The 10,021-nt window shown below is 39.8% G+C and overlaps 1 long non-coding RNA gene across 1 annotated transcript; it reads right to left on the bottom strand.

Moving 5' to 3' along the window:
* Positions 1-3,144: 3,144 nt before the first annotated feature.
* On the bottom strand, positions 3,145-8,327 carry LOC120325218. Its single transcript, XR_005567115.1, has 3 exons — positions 7,929-8,327; positions 5,843-5,931; positions 3,145-3,700 (listed from the first exon to the last, which is right to left on the bottom strand). It is a non-coding gene; the product is annotated as an uncharacterized LOC120325218 (long non-coding RNA).
* Positions 8,328-10,021: the final 1,694 nt, after the last annotated feature.

Raw genomic sequence — 10,021 nt, forward strand, 5'->3', positions numbered from 1 at the left:
CCTGACAATCAAGGCCATTAAAAATAATGTTTTGTGGATTGTTGCATTATTTAGTTATTTAGTGCTGGTGTCACTAGAATGTGGGCATGTTTCAATCAACCATTAAAATACACTTACGTGTTTCAGAGCACAAAAATACATCAGCTTCTTGTCTCTGGGTCTGACTCTGGAAACAAAAAATAACCCTGAAACACTTGGGTTAAGTATAGGTATGCAAAGCTTTGTTTCCTGTATGGCAGAGGCACCAAAAACATTGAAACCTCTAACTTCTTCTAGCTTCAATGACTGTGGGCTATGTTGCATACCTAGCTTCACTCAAAGCTGGTTTGTCTGCTTTTCTGAGGGAGGTGCAAACTACCTAAAGGGCACTGGTTTCTTGGCAAAGCCGCAAGCTAATTTTTTATGATAAGAAACGAGAGGTGCAAGTTAATACCCGGTCCCCAAGTGGTTCTGACTTAATGTGCCTTACAGTGACCAAAGTTCTACCAGGTAAAAATAGCTTATGGGGGTCATAATGCCAAACACTGGTTGTGTTGTGTTACCAGCTTGTAACATAAGATAATTCTTCTGACTTTACTGGAATTTGCCCTCACAAAACCAGGTTTTTACCTGGTAGCAGTAGGTAAGCCAGCTGCTTGAGAAGAAAATCTGCACTGTAAAAGTGGGAAAAAGCTGCCTAGATCCACTGCATGTGGGACAAAAAGATGTCCAACAGAGTCCTACTTCTCCATTTTGTTCCAGCAGCCCATAGTCACCCCTGAGCTTTGACAGCTCCAGGATACAATCTGTGGTGGGGTGTTCAATCACTGCTGTGCAAATGTGTGTCACCTCATTGCAGAACTGTCTTCTAGGCTAGCACCTTGACCTTGTGATAAGCATAGCAGACTTGCTTGAAATGATGGGATTTCCAAAGGAGTCTGGAAGATTTGGGTACAATGTGTACGGCACTACAGGTTTTCGTTAGGGATGTGTTCTCCTGCCCTGCAACTAACTAGGGCACAGGAATCAAGATGGGTACCTGCTCTCTAATGGGGACACACCTGCAGGTGGCTTGCCTGTCTTGAAACTGTGAAACCAGAATGCGACATCCACTCTTCATTTTCATAGCCATCGACACTCCCCTTCTCATGAGGCTGTTCTCTGTGGCATTTAGGGGAACCCTGTAGCACCATGAAGCAAGAGGCACAACCCAGCTACTGGCCACCACTCTCCCTCAGTGTGGCCATCACTGACATGGGGTTGCCAAGGTTTAGGGGGCCCCTGGGGGAAGATGCTGTGAATGATGGAGTGAAGCAGCTGGCACAGGGGTGTGCAGGGGCAGCAGGCAGCGGGTGGTGCTTGTTCTTCACTGGTGTTTTATTGTAGAAGGTTTTCCTATTGCCATTCAGGCACAATTTGTCTCAGTCTGGCAGAGTTGGGTACTGCAGGTGCCTGGTCAACAGGCACTGCATGGTATTCATGGAGTTTCTGGCATGTTTTGCTTCTTGGGGTAAGGATGCTGTGCATGATGTGTGAGATCTCTGCTATGGAAAGGACAATCTTGCTTGAACCTTGTGAGCCCCTCGAAAGCCAGGACCCCAGCCTCTTCCATGGCAGCTTTCCAGCCCATCCTTGGCCGGAGCTGAAGGAGATGTGCACAGGGGGTGAAAGCAGGGAAAACAGCAAAGCGTGACCAGACCAGGGCATCAGCTTTGTAAAGCAAATTTGGCAGTAATAACTGGACAGGATAGTGGACAGGAGAATCGTTAGGGCACAGTGTCTAGATCTCTAAAATCCACCTTGGCAACTGCCAGCTACCAGTTTGATGTTCAACTCTACACACTCACTCTTCCTTTTGGACTGTGAGCTTTTAGAACGGATGTGGGGGGAACCTTTCTCACCCACTGTGGGTACTGATGTCAAAAGGTTTATGTATTTAATTGTCCATCAAGCTGAACAAAGGCAGGACCCTAGCTTAAATGTGCTGTTTCACCTCTCTCCACTGAACATCTCAGAAACTTCCACACTTGATACTTATTTTAGGCACTTGAGGGAGGCACCATAGATTTAGCTTGCTGTGCTGCATCAGAGACACTCACAGCACCATAATCTAGTGACAATAATCTAACACTAATAAATGAAGAGTAATCTCGGATTGTTTTAGAATGTATGTCAATGATAAACATCTATTTTGTTACAGACAGCATTTGTGACAACAGCTCTATTCTTGTTGGAGTATAATTAAATGGTCTGTGATGATGTAGTCACAGCATAGGATGATTCCCATATTGTTTTAGACTGGTGGGCTTTTAAAAGTCTCTTGGGCCAAATTATTTACTTCTTTGCACCTCATATCATTAACTTCACCGGGAAAAAAAATCAATCCGATCAGTGCAGCCACTGTGCAATAGAGATGACTTAGTACAGGGAGAAGCAATCAGGAGTCTGAACTGCACCAACTCTACTCCTTCCCCAACTTAATTCTTCCCCAACTTATATCTTTCCTATCTGTTCAAGAATTACTGGTTAATGAGATTATTAACCACTGACCCACTCTCTACCTTAATTATAAGCGAGTATTTTTGGTGGACTGACAAAAAGGAGAAGTTTTAGGCACCCCTGAAAGTAACATTGCATCTTTGCGTTTGATTACTACTCTTATTATGAATATATTCTGCATTTTCACTCTTCCATTACTTTCCCAGTGCAGATGAGCATAGATATTTGAAAAGTAATAAAGACCACTATTGAAAACAATGGTTTGGAAAATAAATGAATGAGTAATAAATTGCACACCCTTTTATCTGCGTATTATTTGTTTAAAGCCAGTATGAAGGTGAACTTGATTAAAATAAGCATTTTTTAGGGATTCAAAGGTTTCTGCACCAGTGATCTGGTTGTGCCAGTCCAATTGTCACTACAGCTGGTTGGACTCAGCAGGTGATTTCATAAACATAAGGATGGACCCTAATCACTGGGATTTTTACCGCCTATCACATCTCTACAAGAAGGTATTTGCTTACTGTGACAGAGCAAACTACTTTAGCGCAAGCTTAAGTGAAGACATGTGAGTATTCCCAATGAAATCAACAAGTCTTTAGCATACCATGCAGCTACTGGGTATGGAAAACATTATTCCCAAAACTGAGCATTTTCTTCACAGAATTTAAACCTTAATCAATGTTTAATTATAAAGGTTTCTTTTTCAAACAGTTTACAGGTAAAATATCGCTATATGTAGGACTGTTTCACAAAAGACATTTAAGTAAATGTACGGAGGAAACATCATACTGCATAAGGCAACCCAGGTCTGTAATGAATAATGTGTTTTGTGGAGCTTATACTTAACATAAGAGAAAATTGCTTCAGGAAACTAAAATATGCAAAGATGCATAGCAAGCATTTATGGTGGTCTCAGTCATGAAAAGTAATAAAAATATGAAATGCATCCATGTGGTTTAAATAAATGGAAACGTGTGTTCTGAGTTAATAAAACATGCTTAGAGGAGAACCATTCCTTCTTCTGCTGGGAAGCTGGAATATAGCATCACCTTGTGCTCCAACCAAGCCAGTAAGGCCCCTCTTCTGAGGACCAATGCCAGTATGTCCAGATGTGGAGTGGTGTAGTCAAGGCTACCGTGTTTGATTCTTAATTCTGGCCCTTGGACACTGGGGAGGATTCCCTTGGCCTGAAGTGCCATTCCTCGTAGAGTTCTCATGCCTTAGCAAGACAAGGTCAAGAGAAGGGGAGAAGGAGGAAGCAGATGTGACCAAAAGTAATGCTATTGCTACAGTTATAGAGTGCAATATCACTGTGGCAATAATAATTACTGAAAAAAATCCCCAAATTTGTAACCGCAGCTAGTCCTGAAAGCAAGCTGTAAGCTCCACACTGTTGGGCATCTGAGGAATGGAGCCAGGCAGATGGCTGGAGTTTTAAACTCCTCAGTGGTATCCTGCCGGGCCACTGCTGCAGTCAGAGTTGGAGAGACTTTGGTAGGCTTTGCATCACCTTTGTCTTTTAAAGAACAAAAGCAACTAAATACAAAGCAGCACTTCTTTACATTGTGCTTTCTAGTAAACATATGGTAGAGTGTCCCATATACCACGTGATAATACAGCTAATGAAAAATATTTACAAATACATTAAAAAAATCAACAAATTATTGACCTCAGCTTTTCAAGATCTTTTTAAAGTGTCAGAAGTATCACACTATGTATTCCATGAACAATCTTAATTCCACCCAGTCCTGCCTCTGGGTGGAAAACTTCTTGATGTGAGGCAGCAAGAAGGCTTTTGAAGTTCATTGCCAATTCCCTATCAAGGAGACCTTAGGGTGAATCAGATAAGGGCCTGATTGTACCCCTTAAAACCAGGCTCTGCATGTGCATTCAAGTATTCTGTGTGAATGCAATGAGTAGGTATTGAATTAAACTCCTCTCCCAGCCTATATATCTTACCATTTTTTGGTCTAAGAGGGATGGTTTGAGAAAAGTCTATGGGGTGCAGAGGAAGAGGAAAACAAGGTAACATTTTATGAAATCTCTGATCATGTATTATTTGTTTTCTGCTCCATCAACTACCGGTTTGATAGTATCTTCAGGCTATTCCCCTGATGGATGAGATAGGATCACGCAAACAGGCAGCAGAGCCAACGTTACAGAACCCTTGTAATCATGGGCAAAAACAATTTGGAAGGAATTTTGTGTGCAACACATACATATGCAACAAAAATGACTGAGCATTCTTAATTGATTAAGAAAAAAAGGCTCAAGTTGCTACCCTCATGAGCAAAAAATGTTAACTATGTTTGGGTAATTAATATATCTGGTGAAATTTCAAACTAAGTGCAGCTGTTATACAACCACAAAAAGCAGAAAATTTGTGTATAATTGCTCACTCAGCTATATTAATTGATACTGCAAAACAAATACTGTTTCTGTGTTTATGGGAAATAGAAACTTCTACAATAAATTACATTTCATCAATGAGATTTTTCTGATGAAATTTTACCTATCAGGTTTCAGCTTAGCAACTTTTGTCCATCCTTTCCTTTGAAGAAAATGGGGATTTTGAACATGTAGAATAAACAGGATCAGATTTACGACATTACAGTTGACCCTGATACATTTAGTCACCTTAGGGAAAGTCAGAATTATTTAAAACATGAACTCCTTCATCAAGCAGAGTGCTTAGCAGTCACAGCTAGAGGAATATATTTTATAAACATCTAGTGGTATTTATTTCTGAAACACTTTATGCTTTAAAGGACTCTTTTTGGTAGACATTGTTCCTGGTACATGAAGACTAGAGAAAACATGTGACTAAATTATCTTTTTTTTTTTGCGTAGCAGTGCAATATATTATTGAGTAAATAAAGACGTTTCTATAGGGATAGAAAATGTATCTCAGCTCAGAACCGCATAAAATCTTGTAAATAAATTTTTGGCCTAATAAAAACTACGTGATGAATGTATGGAATTCAGAGAATGTATTTATCTTGGAAGCTCCTGAGATCTTGTTCTTGTGTTTCTCTGGAAAGTATATAGCTTCTTCTTTTTTTTGGTGTTACAGGATAGGACAGGTACTGGGAAGCATTTATGAAAACAGAGGTAAGATGACCTTGAGGCACTGAGGGTTGCAGTTTATTGCAAGGACTACAGAAATAAAGAAATGCTGTGATACTTTTGAACCTCAATAACTACTTCAGAACCAATTTTATGGCAAGCAACTCAGAATGCACCACATATCACACTACGCATATTTTGTTGGAAGTTGTGACATTTTCTTTAAGGAGTCAAGGAAAAGAAACAAGGGCGGGAAAGTGACAATTACCCTGCTCTGCATCAAGTGCTGTCTCACCTTCATAAATCTCATGAAGATTTTGTGGCTCCACCAGACCTCAGGAGTCTCACGGACATAAAGCGGTGAGTAGATCCTCCTCTACAGCTCTACATGGAAAAAAGCAAACACATTGTTGGCAGCAGTTTCAGGGGGTCAACTTTTATATCTCATCACACTCGAGGATGAAAGGAAAAAGAAAAAAAAATGATATTCAGCTCCTTCAATTTTATTGCTAGAGGTTTTATTGGCTGCCCTCTAGTGAGACTGCTCAGTGGCAGAGTCCCTAACCTCAGTGTAGGAGTTGACTGGGCAGGAGTCAAGATGCTGTGCTTAACCTCCTTATCTTGGTCTGGAGTATTTAGATCTGCAGCATTTCATTCTCAAGCAATTAGGCAGTGGACACATGGGGAGAGGGGGGCAGGAATGAGAAGATGTGAGGTACTATCCTGCGAATTTCTCAGCATTGTCTTGATGACAATTAAAGGGTGAATTTCTCGTTAAAAACATGGGTAACAGCATGTAGTAGCTTTTCAGAGTTATTTTACATTCTAAAATTTAAGGATGGATGATTGTTAATTGTTATCCATGAAAGATCATCTTGCCCATGTGGTTTAAAGTCTGGTTTAGCTAGCTAAGTGTGATACTCATTACAGGCCACCATTTCTTACAAAATCTGTCTTGAACATAAAGTTGTTCTTTCTTCACTTCAAATACCTTAAAACCCCTATGAAACTGTGATATTCTCAGAGCCTTTGCAGCCACATCTTCCAGCATGTTCTGACTTTCTAGGTGATCCCTACCTAGCAAAACCTGTGTTCAACTTGAGGTTCAGGAGTCCTCTTGCCTGGTGCTGGTCAGACCTACACTAGCAGGTCTGTACACTCAGAGTGTGCTTCCACACCTGGGCATGCTGCTAGCATGTTTGGTTTAGCTCATGTTTGACTTTTGAAATAAAGAGAGAAGGTCGGGCCACATGAAAGAGGCTTGATAACTCTGGGAAATGAGACAAAGGCTCCTTCTTCTGAGTTGCTTTCAGTTCCTATGACCCACATTTTCATACAAGAACATAATTTCCCAACAGTCACTTGATGTGCAGAGGCCTCTCTTGAACCCACATCTGTAACGGTTGCAGGGCCTCCTGTTTTAGTTCTCTCCAGTACTACGTTTTTTCCCCCTGAGTCTTTGCTCAAGCTGTACTCACATGGAAGGGTCTGAGCACCCAAAACAGTTGTGAGTGAAGTGCTCATACTTCAAGAAGCACCTTTACATGTTCTATATCAGTCGGTGTTGGAAAGGATGGGTCAAAGCTGTATGATCAGAAAGCTGGACAAAGCCATTCCACTTTTGGCAATGGATGTATCGTAAGAAAATATTATTTTATAGCACTTCCAATTTAGTTTGCAATAATCATAGTTTGGCACACACCCTCTGCCACAGCAGGTGAAACGCTATTAAATTGTGTCAGATGTAAGGGAAAAATAATGAAATTTTTCTTCCATAAATCATAAAACCCTAAGTCTTTGGAATCTTGTAGTGGTCTTGTAATCCCAGTCCCTGCTTACATTACTTTATCTTTATGAAGGTGATAAAGAAAACATAACACACTGTACTTGATTATAAATTATAATTTTATAAGCATCAAAAAATGCAAACTTGCAAAGCTTTTGTTCATGCTTATGTTTTCACATGCTTAAGTGCCAGCAGATGTTCAATGATCAATAAAACTCAATTTATATAGATTATTCTGAAGCATCCTTGATCATAAATACGGGCTGGGAATGTCTAACTTCACTCTGAGTAAGAATGATGATAATAGACTACAAAGTTGCAATACAGAATGCTATTGTGGTAAGTTTTACTTCAATTCTAGAAATAAAACATTTCTTGATTTTTGTTGAGACTGCTGGGACAGAGCTCATGATTTAGAACCTACACTGTAGATTCATGGAAACAGCAAGTGACTAAAATTAACTTCAACATTGTCAGGCATGGTTGACTGAAAAGGATCTTGTTTATTATGGTTAAATGTCCCTAGAGGCTATAGACTTTATAACAAGGTGTCCCTGATTGTGGTGTTTGCATTTGCAAGGACAAACAAGCATACCTTTATTGGGGGGGTGACCACTGGTGCACACAGAGATCATAGGAAAGCAGGTTCAAAGAGGAACTTCTTTTCAGAACTGACTCTCCAAAGACAAAAGCTTGGAGTGTAAGACGATGCATATGAGCTCATGTCCATCTCATGAGAGTATGACTGGAAGAACAAACCATTCTGAAACCAGGTGTCTGTCAGATGTAATAGAAGATGGTTAAAAGTGGAGCAAGAAGGACCACTTTTATGCATTTAATTTGTTAAATAAAAAAGATGAAACAAACAGCAGAAGCTAAAAAGGTGAAGTGATATGTTGTCTTGCTTTTTCCTGTCTCTTCACTCCACTTTGTCCACAGATTTAGCAAGCCCAGCAGAATTAGACAAGAGTAACAACAGATCAGCCCATTTCCCCTCAGCCGTAGAGTTACTTCAGTACTGAAACTATAATTTCCGTTTTTCCTGATCTCTGCACTTTACCCCCTGCCTTGGATACAAATGGGACATTTGATCAGTCAGAAGTTTTAACTTTGCTTCGACAGTCGCCAGGCTCCTGTTCCTACAGCATACAAAGCCAGCTGTGAGATTGCTGCTGCCCATCCCCTTCCAGCATGGACATTGTACAACGCCATTCCACTACGTCAGTGAAGAATTTGCATTCGAGAGAAACAGGTTAGGCCAGCCACTTCCCAACTGTAAGCTCCCATAAGAACAATCGTGTATAGTTACAACCCTCAGGTAATTTTTCAAAGTTACTTTTTCTGTAAACTCCAAATTGTTTTTTCAAATATAATCTCAAATTACTTTCTCTTTTGTTGAAATACTTCCTTTTAATTGGTAGTTGTAGTTTAAATTAAAAAAAAACAGCCTGCAGAATTAGTCTATAAATCTTTGCAACTGCCTAACATGGTGGAGAAACTAGCCTAATAATTATTTTGCTTTGCTACTTAAAGCTGGTTTTTTTAGATACAAACAGTGCTTATGTTATTCTTGGTTAAGACTAAGCCTATGAGAGTATACCCATGAAATTTTCAACTGTAAATTTTCTTAGTATAAAACTCCTTTGAAATATGATAAGTTGTGGAGCTCAGAGATGCTTTTGTTCGCACTGTAGATGTTTATTTTTGTCATATAATCTTCTGAAAGGGTGCATGTTGTAATTTTTGCTTAAACCATTCATGTACAGGCAATGCCTGTATCCAGTTCTACATAATATCTGTCAACAAATTCATTACTGATGGTGAAAAGAATTTTCTGCCAACGCTTTTTTTTCCTTGTTTATCCAGCTACAACCCTTCTTTCATTCCAAAAGTCATCCTGATTCAGAATTCACAAACTCAGTTGGCACTTTATTGCTAATGATACTGGGCTTTCAATTGGGTTCTTGCTCCTTCTGCCCACTGAGGCAGTATTGCTAGGGTTTTCTTAATCATTTAGTGATGTACTGTTCAGATATTTGTACCTAACCCACCTGTCATAAATTTCTTTTCTCAAGAGGCTATAATATAATTTTTCCTATGTAATTCTCTTGCCAGTCTCTTGAGCCCCTCACATGCTAGTACTTTCACAGGTGCTTTCACACTGAAATGAAAAAAATATCCTTTCCCAAAAGTATTGGCATATGTTCTTGCTGGAGCAGTCTGAATTGCATACACAGAATGTCATGCTGCCCCAGAGACTGCGACCTTGTTTCTCAGAAATGCACAACAGAAAGTCAGCACGAGGAGGGAAGACTCAGCGTGAAACCCCAAGTTTCTATGCAAAGAAGGTCTTGTTGCTGGTTCAGCAGGCAGTCCTCCTATTGCATTAGTACTGAACCAGCATTCCAAAATATGATGAGGCACTTTTCAAGACATGTCATCTTCAACTTGTTGCTGTTAAATGTCTCCTTATGCCATACAGTAATTTACTGACTTCCTCCAACCACTGCATTGCTGATATTCATTTAATATGCATTCACAAATATCAAAAATTGTAGAGTGCCCTTTCATAAGTCAGTTTTTGAGGCAAAGATACATCTTTGAGACAACATTAGTATTTAACAACTCTTATTAAGACAAACTTAGTTTTACGCTTGACAGGACTTGGTCATGTCTAACTTCAAAAAT

Source organism: Pipra filicauda, unplaced genomic scaffold, assembly GCF_003945595.2.
Source record: "Pipra filicauda isolate LSUMZ 115617 unplaced genomic scaffold, ASM394559v2 scaffold88_size2543281_pilon, whole genome shotgun sequence".
In the NCBI taxonomy this organism is placed as follows: Eukaryota; Metazoa; Chordata; class Aves; order Passeriformes; family Pipridae; genus Pipra; species Pipra filicauda.